The sequence below is a fragment of the Phyllobates terribilis genome, unplaced genomic scaffold, assembly GCF_046119375.1.
Source record: "Phyllobates terribilis strain yellow unplaced genomic scaffold, ASM4611937v1 Scaffold_4__5_contigs__length_816908805, whole genome shotgun sequence".
NCBI classification, from domain to species: domain Eukaryota; kingdom Metazoa; phylum Chordata; class Amphibia; order Anura; family Dendrobatidae; genus Phyllobates; species Phyllobates terribilis.
In genome coordinates, this window is record NW_027362764.1 from 82,095,201 (window position 1) to 82,117,681 (window position 22,481).

A 22,481-nucleotide genomic window follows, 5' to 3' on the forward strand; every position below is an offset into this window, starting at 1 on the left:
TCACTAGCTCCATAATACCACCAAAAAATAGCTCTTTTCAGAGATGAAGGCACACAACAAAGTCAGAGTACAGGGAGGGAGAGATTGTGTATTAGGTAGGGAGAGGTTGAAGTGCTCTTCCAGTGTCCATCTTAAAACAACTCTTGTCAGAGGCAAAGCAATATTTTTCCAGCACATTCAGAAGTAGCATTTTGTGCTGCCTTTTTATTTTTAGCACTGGTCTATTTTCCCTGCTGTTTTAGGGCTCAGACTTGACTTCTGCTGTCCATATTAGTCCACTTAAAAAAGCGTGTGTGCCCTACACAAAGCAGTAGTGAAAACATTTCCTACTGCCTGCTACAAAGCACGCACCAGTCCATTTTAACCACTATTTTGGGGTGTCAGCCTGCCTTCTGTCCACATTAGTCGACTTAGAAAAGCGTGTTGTGCCCTACACAAAGCAGTAGTCCAAACATTTCCTTCTGCCTGCTACAAAGCACGCACCAGCCCATTTTAACCACTATTTTGGGGTGTCAGCCTGCCTTCTGTCTATATTAGTCCACTTAAAAAATCACTGAGTGCCCTGCACAAAGCAGTGGTCCAAACATTTCCTACTGCCTGCTACAAAGTACACACCAGGCCTTTTTAACCACTATTTTTGAAGCCACCATACCAAGGGCCACCAATTACAAATAGTAGTTAGGCTAGAGTAGGAATACTGTCCTGGTTTGTCCACTGCACAATCTGCATAGGGTTTGCAAAAATTAGCCCTATGGGCTGAGTCATGGTTGACGCAAGAAGACACCATCCCAAGGGCCTCTAATCACAAATAGTAGTTAGGCTGGAGTAAGAATACTGTACTGGTTTGTCCACTACACAATCTGCATAGGGTTTGTATAAATTAGCCCTATGGGCTGAGTCATGGTTGACGAAGGAAGGAAAAGGGTTCTTATGCGAAGGGGGTGACATTAACAGCAGTAGCATGAATCTGCATTTTTGGTGAATTTCGGTTGGCTTGCTGTCATCTGGTGGAATTGCAAACTGTGGAAATATCCAGTCCTTGTTGAATTTAATCAGAGTAAGTCTGTCTGCATTTTCCGTGGAGAGGCGTGTGCTCCTATCAGCGATGATTGCCCCAGCGGAACTGAGAACATGCTCTGACACCATACTAGCAGCTGGACAGGCCAGCACCTCCAAGGCATATAAGGAGAGGTTGGGCCAAGTGTTCAGCTTAGACACCCAATAATTAAAGGGAACTGAAGTGTCAGAAAGGACGCACGTATAGTCACTTAAGTAAGCCTTGACCATGTTCTGCAACTTATCCCTCCTTGGCATTGTTACAGGCACAGATAGCCTTTACTATTGTGCTGAGTAATTGAAAATTGCCCAATTTGTGCACATTTTCCCCCCACCTCTGTTGGAGCTGGTGTTTGTATCTCTCCCCATTATCCCTTGGTGTTGAAAAGAGCCGGTACCTCTGCCACCAGCATTGTCTGAGGGTGATGTTTTCAGCAACTGATCTACAACGGCCCTCTTGATCAATTCAATTGTAAAACTCTTTATTGACTCCAAAAGGAGAGAAGGAAATTTCTCCTTGTACCGTGGATCAAGAAAGGTGGCCAACCAGTATAGGTCGCTCTTGTCACCTACACCTTAAAAACATCTCCAGAATTCGACCTTTTCTCACCTTTGAAACTGCTAAAACTCTTACTGTTGGTCTTATTCACTCTTGTCTGGACTACTGCAACTCTCTTCTGATCAGTCTCCCTCTTACCAAACTTTCAACACTTCAATCCGTCCTGAAAGCAGCAGCCAGGATCGTATTTCTGTCCAGCCGCTTCACCGATGCCTCCATCTTGTGCCAGTCATTACACTGGTTATCCATTTGCTACAGGGTCCAATATAAACTCATCACTCTCACCCACAAAGCTCTCCACAGTTCTGCGCCGTCTTATATCTCTTCTCTCATCTCTGTCTATCGCCCTACACGTGCCCTCCATTCTACAAATGACCTAAGACTAACATCCCCCATAATCCGAACCTCGCACCTCCGTCTGCAAAACTTCTCTCATGCTGCACCAGTTCTCTGGAATGCTCTACCCCAGACGATCAGACTAATGCCTAGCCACCACGTCTTCAAGCACGTTTTAAAAACCCATCTCTTTAAACAAGCCTACCACCTCAACTACTCAGTAAACTAACTTTCCCCTGTTTCTCCTTCTAAATATTATTCTGAATCTGCACCCTACTATTCATCTGTCTCCACACCCTCCATGCACATGATAACTACACTCGATACTTGATTATTGCACTTAAACATACTGCCTGATGACCGGATCATGCAGTGTTATATGAAAATCCCTACTTATTATAATTGCCTGACCTGAAATAACAAGCACTTTTCTCCTATTATGTCCACCCATTTCCTTATTGAATGTAAGCTTGTGAGCAGGGACCTCACTCCTAATGTAACTGTTTAAACTGTCTTACCTTGTATTGAATTTATTGCATGTACATGTCTCCGCTTAATTTTAAAGTGCTGCGGAATATGTTGGCACTACATAAATAAAAATTATTATTATTATTATTACTGTTGGATAAAATGTGTAGCACGCGAGGGTCTTGCCACACACACTTACACATGAATGGTGTCATGTGGGTCAAACTGCAAAAAAGCAAATGTTTTGTGTCCCCAACAGTAGAAACAGTACCCATCCTCTCCTCACGCTGACTCGGCTCCTCCTTCTCCTCCTCCACCTCCTCCTTTTCAGCCCATCCAGACTGGACAGACATGACTCTTGGGTTGGGTGTCCCCTCTGTAGCATTACGAGTCCCCTTGGTAGCACAGAAAAACAAATCCTCTCCCTCCTCATCTTCCTCCTCATCACCCAATGTTGCCTCAGAATATTGGCTGGGCTGGGTAGTATCACCCATTGGGAAATCTGGCTCCATACCAACATGCTCAGCACTCAAAGCTTCCTCTTTGAGATTATGCAGTGATTGTTTCAAGAGACACAGAAGCAGGATGATTACGTTGATAATAGCCTGATCACCTCTCACGAGGTTGGTGCAGTACTCAAAGTTCTCAAGAACCCCACAAATGTCAGCGATCCACACTATGTGTGGTGGCAGACTCTCAGTCTGACCGGCATGCTGAAGCTGGTATTCAGCTACTGCCCTCTGCTGTTCACAAATCCTCGCCAACATATGATAGGTGGAGTTCCAAATTAAAGTGCTTTTGCAGCACTGTAAAAGCACCAAAAGCAGTAGAGGAATGGCGGAAATAGGTGCTAATACGGCGCACCTTCTCAAGTAGGTACGGCAAGTCACGGAAAGTTGTCAGAAATTTCTGAACAACTAGGTTCAGCACGTGAGCCATGCATGGCATGTGTACCAGCTTGCCGATCTTTAAAAACGTCACCAGGTGACACCCATTATCGCAGACGACCAAACCAGGTTGGCGGTGCAGCGGGGAGAGCCACTGACTGGTCTGTTGTTTTAAAGCTTGCCACAGCCCTGTTGCACTGTGTGCTTTCTGACCTAAACAGATCAGCTTCAGCAGAGTGTCTTGCCACTTTGCCGATGTGCTAATGCACAGGTCCCAGCTTGGCAGTGATAGGGAGGGTAATTCCCCAGAGGATGAGGAGCAAGAGAAGGGGAGAGTGGAAGTGGAATATGAACAGGTGTAAACACTGACAGAAGTTGGGCCTGCTATTCTTAGCGTTGGTGGGATGTGTGATGTTCCAGTTTGGACCTTTGTCCCACCCTCCACCAGGTTCCCCGAGTGTGCCATTACAGAAATGTATCGTCCCTGTACACAACAATTTGTCCAGGTATCTGTTGTTAGGTAGACCTTCTGGGTTACGGCGTTGGTGAGAGCATAGTTTAGATTGTTTAACACGTGCTTGTGTAATGCAGGGACGGCACACCGGGCAAAATAGTGGTGGCTGGGAACACTCTATCGTGGGGCAGCCACAGCCAAGAGATCATGGAAGACTGTGTTCCCATAAGCCTAAATGGCAACATCTCCATAGCTAGCAATGTGGCTATCTGCGGGTTTAGTATTTGTGCCTGTGGGTGCGTGGCTGCCAATTTACGCATTTTTTCCAAGCTCTCAAGCATGGACAATTGGACGCTTTGCTGGCACAAGGAAGTGCATGCGGTTGATGTTTGTAGTATGTGAGCAACCGCAGCTTGTGGGCAGTAGGTATGAGCGCCTGCTTCTTGAACCTCATATTCTGAAGGACATAGCCAAGGCGACATGGCATAAGTCTACACCGAACCCAAAAGCACTACAGATTCTGGCTGGTGATGAGCTCATGCAGTCTTTATCTATCCCTCATCCCCTCAAGATGGCTGGACCATCATTGTAAATAAGACCCTGTACTTTGTGTCACCCCCACCTCACTGTAGATTGTAAGCTCTTACGCGCAGGGTCGTCATTATTTTTGCTTTAATTATTGTATTATCTTTAGCTATGTTACTTATGACTAGTGTTGAGCATTCCGATACTGTAATATCGGGTATCGGCCGATATTCGCGGTATCGGAATTCCGATACTTAATTCCGATACTTTTACAATATCGAATACCGGAATCGGAAGTTCCCATAATGCCTGAGCTCTGCAGTGTCTGTGAAGGATGACAAGTTGGATGGCAGCGCGATCCAGCCTGTCATCAGAATGCCATCCCAGCGGGGGAGAATTCTCCTGATTGTTTAAAAGCCGGCGCGCGGTAAAAAGCCGCCGGCTTTTAAACAATCACACAGCCCCATACTGCTTCCCCGCAGCCTCCCACCCCGATCCTCCGCTCCCCTCGCCACCTCCAATCCCAATCGTAAATTAGGACCGGGCGGGGAGCGCAGAACCAAGGAGCGAAGGACCCGGGCGGGGAAGTCGGCAGTGAAAAGACTTCACCGCCGGCTTTCCCGTTCTGTGCTGCGCTTTCCCGCCGGTTATTTCAAATGAACAGCTGAGGTATCAGCTGATGCCGATCAGCTGTTCATTTGAAGTCGCCGCGTTGCCCTCAGAGGGTTCATGTGAGTTCATGCTTGACTGCATGAACTCACATGAACTTTCCCACGGCCGCACAGGTCAGCCTCACCTCCCAGACCCGTCATGATTAGTGTGTGTGCGGGTGTGTGTGCGGGGTGTGTGTGCGGGTGTGTGTGCGGGGTGTGTGTGTGGGGTGTGTGTGCGGGGTGTGTGTGCGGGGTGTGTGTGCGGGTGTGTGTGCGGGGTGTGTGTGCGGGGTGTGTGTGTGCGGGGTGTGTGTGCGCGGGGTGTGTGTGCGGGGTGTGTGCGGGGTGTGTGTGCGGGGTGTGTGTGCGGGGTGTGTGTGTGCGGGGTGTGTGTGCGGGGTGTGTGTGCGGGGTGTGTGTGCGGGGTGTGTGTGTGCGGGGTGTGTGTGTGCGGGGGTGTGTGTGCGGGGTGTGTGTGCGGTGTGTGTGTGTGCGGGGTGTGTGTGTGCGGGGTGTGTGTGCGGGGTGTGTGTGCGGGGTGTGTGTGCGGGGTGTGTGTGCGGGGTGTGTGTGTGCGGGGTGTGTGTGCGGGGTGTGTGTGCGGGGTGTGTGTGCGGGTGTGTGCGATGTCTGTGCGGGTGTGTGCATGCGATGTTTGTGCGGGTGTGCGGGGTGTGTGTGCGGGTGTGCGCGGTGTCTGTGCGTGCAGGCAGACATAGGCCGATGTGACACTACTACTCCCATCGGCCTATGTCTGTCCCCCGTCCACTCGTGCCAGCAGGATCAGCTCGATGGGAGCAGTAGTTCCCATCAGCCTGATCCTGTTATTTAAATTGCCCTACTGTGTCCCCAATAAATGTTAGATACATGTCATTGGTGGCCAGTGGTTACCTAAAAGAAATTAGTTCATACATTACCTGTCGCCGCCGATCGCCACCTAAAATAAAGTAAAAAATAAAAAACTACACCTATACTCACCTAGACACCTAATTCCCCGAAGCCATCGATCTCCTGTAATAAAATGTAAAATAATAAACCACAACCTTATCCTTACCCCTCCGGAGTAGTCCACGAGTGTCCCACGAAGATCTCCAGTTCAGAGCAGCCACATAGAATGTGACCGCTCTGAACCGCTGCCGCCGCTAGAATGACGGGGCCGTAAGGGTTCACCGGAGTTCAGGCAGCGCTGCTCCGGTTAGCTGCTTTACGGCCCTGCTGTATCGTGAGAAATTCCCACGGTACAGCAGTGCCGTAAAGGAGGTCTCCGGAGCTGCGCTGCCTGAATGCACTCCGGTGACCTCAGTCAGTGGCTCCCGCTGCCGGGAGCGGACGTGTTCCCGGCAGCGTGAGCTTACAGCAGCCATGCACAGCTGTCACCATCTCCAGATGTGACAGCTGTGCATGGGAGATCAGCGCAGGAACGTGGACAGGTAACTATTATTTTTAGTAAACTAAGAATTAAATAAAATGGTGTGTTTTATTTGAAATAAATTATTTTTTTCTGGGTGTAGTGTGTTTTTTCTTTTTAACACTTTGTAGGTTAGTAATGGGGGTGTCTTATAGACGGCCATCATTACTAACCTGGGCTTCATGGCAGCTGGCGCTGACATGAACCCCACCACTATTACCCCCTGCCACCGCACCAGGGCAGCGTGGAAGAGCGAGGCTAAGTGCTAGAATTGGCACATCCTATGGATGCGCCATTTCTGGGGCGGCTGACGGCTGGTGTTTCTAGCCTGGGAGGGGGCCATTATTCATGGCACCCTTCCTGGGCTATTAATATCAGCCCCAGCCATCTGCTTAACCTCCGCTAGAGACTAAAATTATGGGGGATCCCACGCCATTTTTTTTTTAAATAAATCCTTTATTTTAACACTAAATGACATTTGAGGAGTTAATAAAGATGCAGTCCCTAAATTATTATTTATTTTTTAATTAATTTTTCCCAAAACTTTTGACGTGGGCTTCGCCATATTTTTGTATGCCAGCCAGGTACAGCATCCAGCTTCTATGAACGCGCCATTTTCCGGGGCGGCTGCGGACTGCAATTTTCAGCGGGGGGGGGGGGCAGAAAGCTTGGGCCTCCCTGCGCTGCAGATTCCATCCCCCAGCTGCCTTGTTGTACCTGGCTGGACACAAAAATAGGGAGAAGCTCCACGTTTTTTTTTTTTTTAATTATTTCATGAAATTCATGGAATAATTAAGAAAAAAAGGGCTTCCCTATATTGTTGTGTCCAACCAGGTACAAATAGGCAGCTGGTGGTTGGGGGCAGCCCGTTCCTGCCTGCTGTACCTGGCTGGACACAAATATAGTGCAAAGCCCCACGTCAATTTTTTTTTAATTATTTCAGGAAATTCATGAAATAATTAAAAAAAAATTATGTGGGGCTTCGCCCTATATTTGTGTCCAGCCAGGTACAGCAGGCAGGAACGGGCTGCCCCCAACCACCAGCTGCCTATTTGTACCTAGCCGGACACAACAATATAGGGAAGCCCTTTTTTTCTTAATTATTCCATGAATTTCATGAAATAATTTAAAAAAAAAATACGTGGGGCTTCGCCCTATTTTTGTGTCCAGCCAGGTACAACAAGGCAGCTGGGGGCTGGAATCCGCAGCGCAGGGAGGCCCAAGCTTTCTGGGCCCCACCCGCTGCAAATTGCAGTCCGCAGCCGCCCCGGAAAATGGCGCGTTCATAGAAGCGCCATCTTCTGGCGCTGTACCCAACTCATCCAGGGCCCTGGTGCGGTGGCTCACTGGGTAATAAAGGGGTTAAGGCCAGCTTGGCATTATCAGCTGGCCCTAAGCCCGAAATTCATGGGGTCACGCCAATATTAGACATGACCGCCATGAATTTCTAGTAAAGTATTTAAAAAAAACACAAACACCCAGAAAAAAGTCCTTTAATTGAAATAAAGACACAATTCTTTATTGTTCTAAATTAAACCATACTTACAGTCACGCCCATTCCAGCTGAAGCCAACGATCTCCTTCAATAAAAGAAAAATAATAAAGCAACATCATCCTTACCTTTCCATGGCTCCCACGACAGCTTCAGCTCTGCTACATCGAGATGACAGGCTGGACCGCAGCAGAACGCTGCCATTCAGCCTGTCATCCCGCAGACACTGAGAAGCGCAGGCATGCTTGCGCTCCTCAGGGTCTGGCTGTGACGGCATCCAGATGAGCTGAGGTCATGTCCAATGAACTCAGCTCACCTCATGCACGTCACTGACAGCGTGGGAGAATTCTCCTGCACTCAACGCTTCAGCGTGAGACTTCTCCCACGCTGTCAGTGACATACATGAGGTGAGGTCATGTCCAATGAACTCAGCTCACCTCATGCACGTCACTGACAGCGTGGGAAAATTCTCCTGCACTCAGCGCTTCAGCGTGAGAATTTTCCCACGCTGTCAGTGACGTGCATGAGGTGCGCCGAGTTCATTGGACATGACCTCAGCTCATCTGGATGCCGTCACAGCCAGACACTGAGGAGCGCAAGCAAGCCTGCGCTTCTCAGTGTCTGCGGGATGACAGGCTGGATGGCAGCGTTCTGCTGCGGTCCAGCCTGTCATCTCGATGTAGCAGAGCTGGAGCCGTCGTGGGAGCCATGGAAAGGTAAGGATGATGTTGCTTTATTATTTTACTTTTATTGCAGGAGATCGTTGGCTTCAGCTGGAATGGGCTTGACTGTAAGTATGGTTTAATTTAGAACAATAAAGAATTGTGTGTTTATTTCAATTAAAGGACTTTTTTCTGGGTGTTTGTGTTTTTTTTAAATACTTTACTAGAAATTCATGGTGGTCATGTCTAATATTGGCGTGACCCCATGAATTTCGGGCTTAGGGCCAGCTGATAATGCCAAGCTGGCCTTAACCCCTTTATTACCCAGTGAGCCACCGCACCAGGGCCCTGGATGAGTTGGGTACAGCGCCAGAAGATGGCGCTTCTATGAACGCACCATTTTCCGGGGCGGCTGCGGACTGCAATTTGCAGCGGGTGGGGCCCAGAAAGCTTGGGCCTCCCTGCGCTGCAGATTCCAGCCCCCAGCTGCCTAGTTGTACCTGGCTGGACACAAAAATAGAGCGAAGCTCCACGTATTTTTTTTTTAATTTCATGAAATTCATGGAATAATTAAGAAAAAAAGGGCTTCCCTATATTGTTGTGTCCAGCTAGGTACAAATAGGCAGCTGGTGGTTGGGAGCAGCCCGTTCCTGCCTGCTGTACCTGACTGGACACAAATATAGGGCGAAGCCCCACATCAATTTCTTTTAATTATTTCATGAATTTCCTGAAATGATTTAAAAAAAATTGACGTGGGGCTTTGCACTATATTTGTGTCCAGCCAGGTACAGCAGGCAGGAACGGGCTGCCCCCAACCACCAGCTGCCTATTTGTACCTGGTTGGACACAACAATATAGGGAAGCCCTTTTTTTCTTAATTATTTCATGAATTTCATGAAATAATTTTAAAAAAAAAATACGTGAAGCTTCTCCCTATTTTTGTGTCCAGCCAGGTACAACTAGGCAGCTGGGGGATGGAATCTGCAGCGCAGGGAGGCCCAAGCTTTCTGCCCCCCCCCCCCCCGGTGCAAATTGCAGTCCACAGCCACCCTGGAAAATGACGCGTTCATAGAAGCTGGATGTTGTACCTGGCTGGCATACAAAAATATGGCGAAGCCCACGTCAAAAGTTTTGGGAAAAATTAATTAAAAAATAAATAATAATTTAGGGACTGCATCTTTTATAACTCCTCAAATGTCATTTAGTGTTAAAATAAAGGATTTATTTTAAAAAAAATTGATGTGGGGCTTCGCCCTATATTTGTGTCCAGCCAGGTACAGCAGGCAGGAACAGGCTGCCCCCAACCACCAGCTGCCTATTTGTACCTGGCCGGACACAACAATATAGGGAAGCCCTTTTTTAAAAAAATTATTTCATGAAATAATTTAAAAAAAATTGACGTGGGGCTTCGCACTATATTTGTGTCCAGCCAGGTACAGCAGGCAGGAACCGGCTCCCCCAACCACCAGCTGCCTATTTGTACCTGGTTGGACACAACAATATAGGGAAGCCCTTTTTTTCTTAATTATTCCATGAATTTCATGAAATTATTAAAAAAAAAAATGCGTGGGGCTTCGCCCTATTTTTGTGCCCAGCCAGGTACAACTAGGCAGCTGGGGGCTGGAATCCGCAGCGCAGGGAGACCCAAGCTTTCTGGGCCACCCCCGCTGCAAATTGCAGTCCGCAGCCGCCCCGGAAAATGGCGCGTTCATAGAAGCGCCATCTTCTGGCGCTGTACTCAACTCATCCAGGGCCCTGGTGCGGTGGCTCACTGGGTAATAAAGGGGTTAAGGCCAGCTTGGCATTATCAGCTGGCCCTAAGCCCGAAATTCATGGGGTCATGCCAATATTAGACATGACCACCATGAATTTCTAGTAAAGTATTTAAAAAAACACAACACCCAGAATAAAGTCCTTTAATTGAAATAAACACACAATTCTTTATTGTTCTAAATTAAACCATACTTACCGTCACGCCCATTCCAGCTGAAGCCAACGATCTCCTGCAATAAAAGTAAAATAATAAAGCAACCTCATCCTTACCTTTCCATGGCTCCCACGACAGCTTCAGCTCTGCTACATCGAGATGACAGGCTGGACCGCAGCAGAACGCTGCCATCCAGCCTGTCATCCCGCAGACACTGAGAAGCGCAGGCATACTTCCACTCCTCAGTGTCTGGCTGTGACAGCATAAAGATGAGCCGAGGTCATGTCCAATGAACTCAGCTCACCTCATGCACGTCACTGACAGCGTGGGAAAATTCTCCTGCACTCAGCACTTCAGCGTGAGAATTTTCCCACGCTGTCAGTGACGTGCATGAGGTGAGCTGAGTTCATTGGACATGACCTCACCTCATGTATGTCACTGACAGCGTGGGAGAATTCTCACGCTGAAGCGCTGAGTGCAGGAGAATTTTCCCACGCTGTCAGTGACGTGCATGAGGTGAGCTGAGTTCATTGGACATGAACTCGGCTCATCTGGATGACGTCACAGAGAGACACTGAGGAGCGCAAGTAAGCCTGCGCTTCTCAGTGTCTGCGGGATGACAGGCTGGATGGCAGCGTTCTGCTACGGTCCAGCCTGTCATCTCGATGTAGCAGAGCTGGAGCTGTCCTGGGAACCATCGAAAGGTAAGGATGAGGTTGCTTTATTATTTTTCTTTTATTGCAGGAGATCGTTGGCTTCAGCTGGAATGGGCGTGACGGTAAGTATGGTTTAATTTAGAACAATAAAGAATTGTGTGTTTATTTTAATTAAAGGACTTTATTCTGGGTGTTTGTGTTTTTTTAACTTTGACTATGGGGTTAGTAATGGGGGTGTCTTATAGACGCCTCTCCATTACTAACCTGGGCTTGATGTCAGCTGGCATTATAAGCTGACATCAACCCCAGCCCTATTACCCCACTGCCACCGCTACAGGGCAGTGGGGAGAGCGAGGCTAAGTGCCAGAATTGGCGCATCCTATGGATGCGCCATTTCTGGGGCGGCTGACGGCTGGTGTTTCTAGCCTGGGAGGGGGCCAATATTCATGGCACCCTTCCTGGGCTATTAAAATCAGCCCCCAGCTGTCTGCCTAGCCTTTGCTAGCTATTAAATTAGGGGGGACCCCACGTTATTTTTTTGGGGGGGTTCCCCCATTTTAATAGCTAGTAAAGGCTAGGTATTCAGCTGGGGGCTGATATCAGTAGCCTGGGAAGCTCCGTGGGTATTACCCCCTTCCCAGGCTTCAAACATTTGCCCCAGCTGTCTGCTTAACCTCCGCTAGAGCCTAAAATTAAGGGGAACCCCACGCCAATTTTTTTTTAAATAAATCCTTTATTTTAACACTAAATGACAAGTACAGTAATCAACACTGTCACTGTACTTCATATATATGTGACTGACATGTTTCTATCTATCTAATCTATGTGTGATTCTCTATTCTTTCTATTCTAAATTGTCGGGTACAGATGCTGAATTGCCGGCCGGCTTTCTTAAAGAGACGGTGCACGAAAACACTAATATTTTTTTAAATAAATCCTTTACACTAAATGACAAGTACAGTAAGCAACACTGTCACTGTACTTCATATATATGTGACTGACATGGTTCTATCTATCTAATCTATGTGTGAAGCTCTATTCTGTCTGTTATAAATTGTCGGGTACAGATGCTGAATTGCCGGCCGGCTTTTTTAAAGAGACGGTGCACGAAAACACTAATATTTTTTAAAATAAATCCTTTACACTAAATGACAAGTACAGTAACCAACACTGTCACAGTACTTCATATATATGTGACTGATATGGTTCTATCTACCTAATCTATGCGTGAAGCTCTATTCTTTCTGTTGTAAATTATCGGGTACCGGTGAATGCCGCTGATGAATTGCCGGCTTTTCATGTCATTCTACATTATTCTTAGTTGTTTTACTTCATGTAGAATTAACCTACAAGGAAAGAAAGGGTTTATTTTCATTCCGATATTTGTGTCCCATTGACTTGCATTGGTTTCCGGTATCGGAATCGGCGATATCCGATACTTTTTGGCTATCGGCCCGATCCAATCCGATACGATATTTCCTGATATCGGAAGGTATCGCTCAACACTACTTATGACTGATGAATATGAACCTCTGAATTGTAAAGCTTTGCGGAATGGGTTGGCGCTATATAAATAAAGAGTGTTATTACACTGCTAAAAAAAATAAAGGGAACACTTAAACAACAGAATATAACTCCAAGTAGATCAAACTTCTGTGAAATCAAACTGTCCACTTAGGAAGCAACACTGATTGACAATCAATTTCAGATGCTGCTGTGCAAAAGGAATAGACAATAGATGGAAATGATTGGCAATTATTAAGACCCACTCAATAAAGGAGTGGTTCTGCAGGTGGGGACCACAGACCACATCTCAGTACCAATGCTTTCTGGCTGATGTTTTGGTCACTTTTGAATGTTGGTTGTGCTTTCACACTCGTGGTAGCATGAGATGGACTCTACAACCCACAGAAGTTGCTCAGGTAGTGTAGCTCATCCAGGATGGCACATCAATGCGAGCTGTGGCAAGAAGGTTTGCTGTGTTTGCTGTGCACCCTCCAGATGCACAGTATGATGACCCTACGGTACACACCTGGCAAAGTATGGTGACCCCAACCCAGTACGATGCTCTAACTCTGACTCCAACACAGCCCTCCATACAATATGATGACCCAACACAGTATGATGGACCCTACACAAACCTCCACACTGTATAATGGCCTCCACTAATCCTCATAAACAGTATAAGACATAGCTCTCTAAAGACTATAATTGCCCTCACATAGCCCTCCAAACATCATAATGGCCCCACATAGCCCTCCAAACATTATAATAGCCCCCATATAACCCTGCCAATAATAAAATAGCTACCATATAGCCCTAATAACAGTATAATGGCCCCATGTATCCCACCAAACTGTTTAATGTCCCCAATATAGCCCTCCAAACAGTATAATGACCCCACATAGCCTTCCATATAATATAATGAGTCCTACATAGCCTTCCATAAAATATAATGAGTCCTACATAGCCTTTCATGAAATATAATGGGCCCCATATAGCCTTCCATATAATATAATGGCCCCACATAGCCCTCCATAAAAGGTAATGGCCCGCACATAGCCATCTATGTGATATAATGGCCCTATATTGCCTTTCATATATTATAATGGGCCCCCCATTGCCCTCCATATAATATAATGACTCCACATGTACTCATTGATTAAAATAAATAAATACTCACTAATAAATACTCTGCACTGTTCGGCCCAGTGGGCACATTGTAGTGACATCATCGCACCTGCTGCACTGAGATGTCAGCTGATGCTCTCTTCTAAATTATTGCTTTCAACCGTATTGGCATTCAGGATGCCAGTACAGTTGAAAGTGCGATGCCAGGTGGGGGGCTGATGCCACCGCTGGCACTAGCCTCCCTGACTCATGGGCCGCATAGCATTCTGGAGACTTGCCACCATTAGTGGTACGCCACTGGTAGCAAGCTGACCCGTTCAATGGTAACATTTTGGGAAAATTAAAACTTTCTATTGCAATTTTTAAGGAGTTTTTGAGTTCCACATTTTTTCAAGTTTTTTTTTCATTTCTCATTATGACATTTCCTGTTTTAGTTTAATAATTCTATATTTTGCATTTTCCAGATGCAGAAATATCAAAAATTCTTATTTTTTTATTTTTTATTTCTGAATTATTCTCGGAAGAAAAGGGGTGATTTAGAATTTTCATATTTTATTTTTTAGACATTTTTATTAACTTTATGTGATGCAATTGCAAATGTGGTACCACAGATATACAGAATGCTTATAAAAACAACAGAATTGGATAATAGTACACTCAAAGATGTTGCAATTTGTAGTTCAACGGCTGGATACATTTGGCTGGATATAGTATTCATTAAACGCGTTTCGGAGGGTAACTTCACTTTTTCCTCAATGCCAAATAAGAAAAAAAAAGTCACAAAAGAACATGGCAAAATAAGATTAAATTATAGACAAAATGATGCAATGCAATGATAAAAACATAAATAAAGTAAAATGGTCTGTCTCTTTAAGGGTAAAACCAGTTGTGACCATAAGGGGTTAGAAGACCATTCATGTATAGTGCATTGGTTGTAGGTGATTGTCGGTTATGAGGTCACGGAATGTTGTGACGCTGATATATAAGCAACTGCCGGACGGAACTCCTCTGAGGGTTTACAGTTAGTGGAGTGTAAGTAGCTTCATATTATCTGCTGATTTATCTCCTATCATATCCCTTGTGTCTTTCACTTTCACTCCTCATTTCCTTCATTCTCTAATAATATTTGATTTTAATGAGCAAAATGTGTCATCTATCCCACCGGCCTGCTGTCTTTGAATCCGCCATCCATACATGGGTACAATACATCATTATGTATATGAGTAGTGTAGCAGTGCTATCTTTCGTCAAACTCAATTTGACAGGTGCCACGCCCCCTATCAAAGTGTATCAAAGTGTGTAGCCACACCCCTCCTCCCCCTCCCCTATCAGGCCCTGTGTTGTATCTTATTCAGCATTTTATATGAATTTTATAGGAGTTTGATGTTGCTATCAGATTATTTACTCTTATTTGATAGTGTAATTCTCATTTTATATGAATTTTATAGTTCCAGCAGAGTATTTACTCTAATTTGATAGTGTGATTCTTAGGTCATATATTTTATACGTTTGTACAAACCAGCAGTGCTAATCACCAAGCATTGATCACATTTCAGCGATGAAGACATGTAATGCATTCTGAAAGTACAGATTGTAGCACATTCATGCAATTTCTGCTAGAGTAAAAGTTTCTTTGTCAGACGGGAATAAATCAGTAGCACCTTGTGAGATGTCTAACAAGATTTTTTTTTTTGTTAGCCAGTTCGACCTTATCAGGAGGAAATAAGCCATAAGCATAAAATTGTAAAAGATGTTATTGTTTTAAAGATAAATATATCCCTGAATCATTCAGAGCTGTAATTATAAAAGTACAAGACATTTCAAAGACAACACAGATTGTGGTAAAACCCTTCACATTTTTCATACCATAGTAATGGTTATCATGATGAAATACGAAGGGTTTTATCGTCGAGCCTTGCTTTTGTGAGAGGTGCAATTTGGTGTTTCATCACAAGTACAATAATTTCTGTTTTTGAAAAACTACAAGTGCAAATGATAACCCAAGGGGGACGTGTCTTATAAGTAACATTGCCTGATTTGGAAATAAGATTCATAGATTCGCTAAATTTCATGCCCATGAAGCTTAGTAAACTACCGCAAACTATGGGTTTTTCAGGGTCAAAAGATAATTTCCCACACTTTTTTAACACTGTAGAAAATCAAAACTGTGTTGGACCCCTACCTGCTGTAAAATATTACGGGGGTGGAGTACATGTTACCTAGTGAGAAAGGGGCGTTCATGCAGTGGTATGAGAACCAGACACATTCAACTTTTAACCTTAAATGCGAACTAAAAAACGTATTGCAGCCAAGGCGTTGAAATTTTGCGGCATTCGTGTTAACTCCATAGAGAGTATATTATGGAAATGACAAGGAAAAATGTTAAAATATACTGTAAGCCGCAAAAGCAAAGAATTGTAGTGCCCCGATGTTTGTTCTTTTCAACGCATCACACTGACCTCTGTATGTATGGCGATGTACAGATTTAAATTTCACTCAAAATAGATTATATTAGCCCTCTTTAGCTTTTAAAATTTACCAGCATTGTTAGCAAACCCGATGTGATTTTTCAGTATGTGTTTCTACCGTACTATGATATTTCATTGCTGCATTTTATTGATGGTGAAACTGCGGCCATTAAGTAGAACTATGCAAAAGGTCACCACACTGTCAACAAAACACAAGCAACTTGGTGACGCACATCAGAGAATTTGACAGGTAAAACTGTCTTAAAAGTTATGGTCATAACACTAAATGTTGGTAACACACAATCTATTAATTTTAGCAGTCTCAAAGATCTAGTTCTGAACTAGTCACGGAGACGTGTTATCATTGAACAAACGGGTATTGTGCGAAATAAAAAGTACTGATACATTGAAACAAGACCGTTATGCAAGACACAAAAGTTCTTTACACACACCGACAGCTACTAGACGATTTCACCACTCTGCCATTTGGCTATTAGTTGTAGAATGTGATTTAGCCATGGCTGCAACACCCATTCTCATGAACTCTAACAGGCCCGTCGAATCAGCTATTTTGTTAAACACTTCTTGCATAATATTGAAAGTAATTTTTTGCACAAACTCGTTATTACCAAACCTGAAACTGATCACCAACAACTGCCAAACTCAGACCCTGATAAAACCCAAGTGGTTACTGAAATTGTAAGCCATGTTAATCATCGATATAAAAAGAATGCTGAATTTCTACTAAGCAGATTGCTGCTGAACAAAAATGTTACAGCATGGAATGATAAAAGCAATTTTAGTTTGAAAGGATCTGTAAAACCAGGATCTAACATAATGGGTTTGGCACGAAATACAACACAGAGCTGTTTGCTGTATATGATTGGCCATGTAAACCAACGATATAAAAAGAATGCTGAATTTTTACTAAACCGACTACTGCAGAATAAAAATGTTACATCCTAGAATGATAAAAGGTAATTTATTTTAAAGAAATGATAATATAATTTCTGAATTTGTAACCTCTATTTTATCTGAACATTCAATCTACAACACGTTGTCTTGATTTACAAATTTGCTAGTTGGTTATTAGTAACTGACAAAACATGTGTGCAATATCACCTGAATTTGTAACCTCTATTTTAATCTGAACTTTCAACGTTGCTAGTGAATTGTGCACGAAGGTAAAACATGAGCGCTTGGATTTGTTTTTTATGGCCCTTTGTGGTCAGTGCTGTCTAGCAGTAATGGATAAAATGTGTTATATTTTCTCAACTGGCTGTTAAATGTAGTCGTCTAGCTTGACTGATTTGCAACAACTGATATGTTTACTAATTCTAGTGTCTTGCCAGTCACATTTTCTAGTGTAATGTCTTGTTGGATCAAACCTATATTCTAACTGTTTAGTAGTAATTGATAAAACATTAAACACAATTTGCTGCATGTGCATGTAATACTTTTGATATTATGCTGTAATAAATGTAAAATATCTGTCATAGTATATATTAACTACTTTATTTGTATATTATTCTGTAATAATTGTAAAATAATTGTATTTCTCTAAGTTGTTTAATATAAGCCATTCTGTATATTACAGAATTGTACTATATCATGAATTGTCTCCATGTTGTAAAATTGTATATTATTAAATACAGTTTGCTGTATACGATTGTAATACTTTTTATTTATTCTGTAAGAATTGTAAAATATCTGTCATAGTATATATTAACTACTTTATTTATATATTATTCTGTAATAATTGTAAAATAATTGTATTTCTCTGTGCTATTTAATATAAACCATAGCATGGCCAAAAGAATTGAGGCAGTGTTGAAAGCCAGAGGTGGATTTACGAAATACTAACAAAATAATAAAAAATTAACGTTTAGATTTTTAGGAGCAAAACAGTAATAATGCAGTGACATGACAAGAATCTGCATAACTGATCATTTGCAAAATAACTGCAAGTAAAATCATTAAAACCTTTAATGCTAAATTGTCTTTCCTTTTTTACAAACACTATAAAATACTTAGTGCTGATCACACTATCAGATAAGAGTAAATACTCTGCTGGGGCTATAAAACTCATCATCTCTCTTATCTACACATTCAAGTGAATATGGAATGATTCAGGGATATATTTATCTTTAGAACAATAAAATCTTTCAAGGCTTTTACACTCTCAAGTGTCTGAGACGCACTGTGAAAGACATTGAGACCCACATTCGTATTCATCTTGAGTGGGTAAATGTGTGTTATATTTTCACAGTGTAATATATTGCACTAACTTGCCTGGTTCATGCGTTCATTGCCCTAGAATGTGCTACTATCTGAACTTTCAGACTGATAAGAACAATATCAAAACTCTCAATTCCAGGATACACACAGCACTGTATGTGAACATCTATACATTCAGAATGCAATACATGTTTTCAACACTGCAATAAAAGCGATCAGAACTTGCTTGAATACTGCACGATAAAACATTAAACGCAATTTGTTGCATGTAAATGTAACACTTTTTATATTATGCTGTAATAAATGTAAAATATCTGTCTTAGTATATATTATTAACTACTTTATTTGTATATTATTCTGTAATAGTTGTAAAATAATTGTATATGCAAATTGCCTCTTCAGAGAAAAAGAGGACTTGTACTCTATAGCGCCACCTATTGGAAGTAGCAATCCTACAAGTCACAATCAACCCTTTAACGAGTCGTGTTATATGACTTAGGATAAAAGCCAAATCAGAATCTCAATTTGCGGACACGGTGTTTCGGGCTGTTGGCCCTCGTCAGTGCAAAGTATGAGAACTGATTTGGCTGGGTGAGAGGCTCTGGACTGAGGTCTAAGCGTTTCTCCTTATGGAGAGTGACACATATGTGGAGTAATTGTATTACTCTAAGTTATTTAACATAAACCAATCAGTATATTACAGAATTGTACTATATCATGAATTGTCTCCAAGTTGTAATACTGTATATTATTAAATACAGTCTGCTGTATATGATTATAATACTTTTTATTTATTCTGTAAGAATTGTAATGTTGTGGTCGAACTGGTTAGCAAAAAATCTTGTTAGATATCTCCCCAAGTAGCTGTTGATTTATTACCTCCTGAAATGTGATCATTGCTTTGCAATTAGTAGTACAGGGTAAATGTTTTATATTTTCACAATGTAATATACTGCACATCAAAACTCTCAATTCCAGGATACATACAGCACTGATTATTCTCTCCTGATAAGGTAGAACTGGCTAACAAAAAATCCTGTTAGACATCTCTCAAGATTTATTCCTGTCTGACAAACTAGATATGAGTAGAATGTGCTATCTGTACTTTCAGACTACTAAGAACAATAAAAGTAAATATCTGTCATATTATATATTATCAACTACTTTATTTGTATATTATTCTGTAATAATTGTAAAATAATTGTATTACTCTTAAGTTATTTAATATAAACCATCAATCTGTAATTCTACTGAATGTGTATCCATGAAGTCTGCGGAATTTGTAACCTTTTGTTAGCTCTATTTTATCTAGCCATCCAGTTCTAGTGTGATGTCTTGGATCAAACCTCTGAGTGAATCATTCTGAGATGTGATTATCTGGAATGTCTACAAGTTGTAAGAAATTGTTATATTTTCACAGTGTAATGTACTGCACTAACTTGTCTGTGGAATTTGTAATTAGTGAAATGTGATTATTGCTTGGTGATTAGCAGTAGAGGGTAAATGTGTGTTATATTTTCATATATTTATCTTAAGAACAATAAATTATTTTAAAACTTTCACAATATTGTGTCTTTCCCTTTTTACAAACGTATAAAATATATGACATATGAATCATAATTCATCAGTGAAGTGTCTGACCATTTCTGTAATGTCTTGTTTATACTTGGGGTAGTATAATCTGATAGCTCTGAATCATCAGTGCTTGGTGATTAGCAGTGCTGCTTTTTACAAACTCATAAAACACACACTTTATACTTGAGGTAGTTGTAACTTGGCCCTATAGATAATATGCCCATATAAAATAAGAACAAACTGTTGGGGCTATAAAACTCATATAAAATGAGAATAAAATGTTGAGGATATAAACTCATATAAACTCATATAAAATGAGAATTATACTAACAAATAAGAGTAAATAATCTGATAGCAATATCAAACTCATATAAAATTCATTTACCCTCCCATATGTCTGAGGCACTGTCAAATTGAGTTTGACGAAAGATAGCACTGCTACACTACTTATATGGATGAAGTGTAATTAGGAACATAGAAATAACTGTCATAAATCTTTATCTATTGCCATTTTAATCACAATTACATAATATTTAAATGGTCTAAGTGGTAAAGTGTTTCCTTGAAGGGAGTGCCAAGTTGGTGTAAGGAGACTTATAGGCCATAAAATGCTTCCCTAGGAATTTAAAAATGCAAGTGGTTTGTTCAGAGGAAGAGGACAGTAGCTCTAGCACCACCTATAGGACATAATTTTGCACTGGTGAGAAGCAAAAAGCAGAAAACACTTGTCTGCAAATAAAGTTTCTGTTTTTGTTTTTCTAAGTCATTTAACGAGGCCCTTTAAAGGGTCGATATTGACTTTTACAATTGCTACCTCCAATGGGTGGCTCTTCAGCTCCTATCCTCTTCCTCTCTAAAAAAGCTATTTGCTTGATATTTTAATAATTACATTGGTATCTCTTGTATAAGGTTTTGGTATAAGGGAAGGAACCAATGGGAGTTGTACAAGATTTTAAATATTCTGTCTCGTTTCTTTCAAAAACACAAACTGTCGGTTGTGTCTGGTGTTACAGGTCAGATCTATTCACTTCTATGGAGCTGAGTTACAATACCACAAACAACCTGTGGACAGGTGTGGCGCTGTTTTTGGAAGAAAGCGGTTATGTTTTTCTAATCCTGTACAGTCCCTTAAAGGACCATTTGATGTGAACTGGATTGGTTGCAGGTTTTTGTCACTTCCGACAGCTACTGTTGTTACTGGTGATTGGTAATTCTTGGAATGAGGTGACATCACACAGTGACATCACGGTAACTGCCGAGGGGACACTCACTAGAGGGCTGCTGTTGGCAGAGAAGTTTAAGTAAACTTTGTATTAACCTCTTTTTATGTCCTTTATTATGTTGTGTTACTTTCTCCTCTGTCTATAGTGATTAACCCTGTAATGTCAGGATGTCTCTTCCTCCCTTATAGATTTCTATTCCCTTATTTAAAAGTGAACATTTAGTTAATGAGCTGAGGTGTCGGTAACCGACTGTTCCCCCGTCACTCCTTCATAAATCTCAAAACAGGAATGAAATTTGATGTCTACAATAATTCTTTTTTTTTCTATCATTTTAGGGTTAAATTATTTGTGAGAGTTGTGTGTGAGAGAAAAATAAGGTAAATGCTTACATATCCTAAATCTACAATTTCTCTGATAGACTTTGGCCACTTGGTGGAGAGTCACCTTCCATGTCACCCATAATCTCCTCTCATAGAGAAACATTGAAGCTCCATGTGAGTAAGGAGAATGACAGGTGACTCCACGTTACCATCGAGCATTAGCCTTAAGGAAGAGTCAGACAACCATGTAACTTTGACAAAGATCTCAACACAATGCTCGGACTGGCCATCAGCTCCCTTGACCCGAGCGTGACAGCAGCATAGAAATACTCGCTGCCCTGCTCCAGTCAGGAAAGCTGTCGGCCAGTCCCAGCATTGTGTTGAGATCTTTGTCTGAGTTACACGGTTGTCTGACTCTTTCTTAAGGTCAAGATTAGACATGGCAGATTTATAGTATCCAAATTTTCATTCATAGGGGGAATTCATCTAACACTATGTCACAAAAGTTGTACATTTTTATGTAACACAAGCTCCCAAATACAATTTAGAGCTTTTTGTTTGTTTTTTTACACCAGCCCTGACACTTTTCAAAAACATGTGTACGGCCTAGTTGAAGGACAGGGAAAAGGCAAGGCCCAACAGAATAGTTATAATATGCACCAGAAAGTGTTGTAAAAGGGGCAAACTCCATCCAAAGTCCGGTGTTTGGGGTTATGTGTGGAGGGCTTGCCATGCCGGTTTGTGGAGACATTACTGGCTTACAGTGCCTACAAGTAGTATTCAACCCCCTGCAGATTTAGCTGGTTGACACATGCGGAATTAACTTGGCATTGTGACATTTGTACTGTAGATCAGCCTGGAAGTGGGAAATGCACTGCAGCAAATTTTTTTTTTTTTTTTTTTAAAAACGTTAAAAGTTAATTCAGAGTGTCATTTATTATTC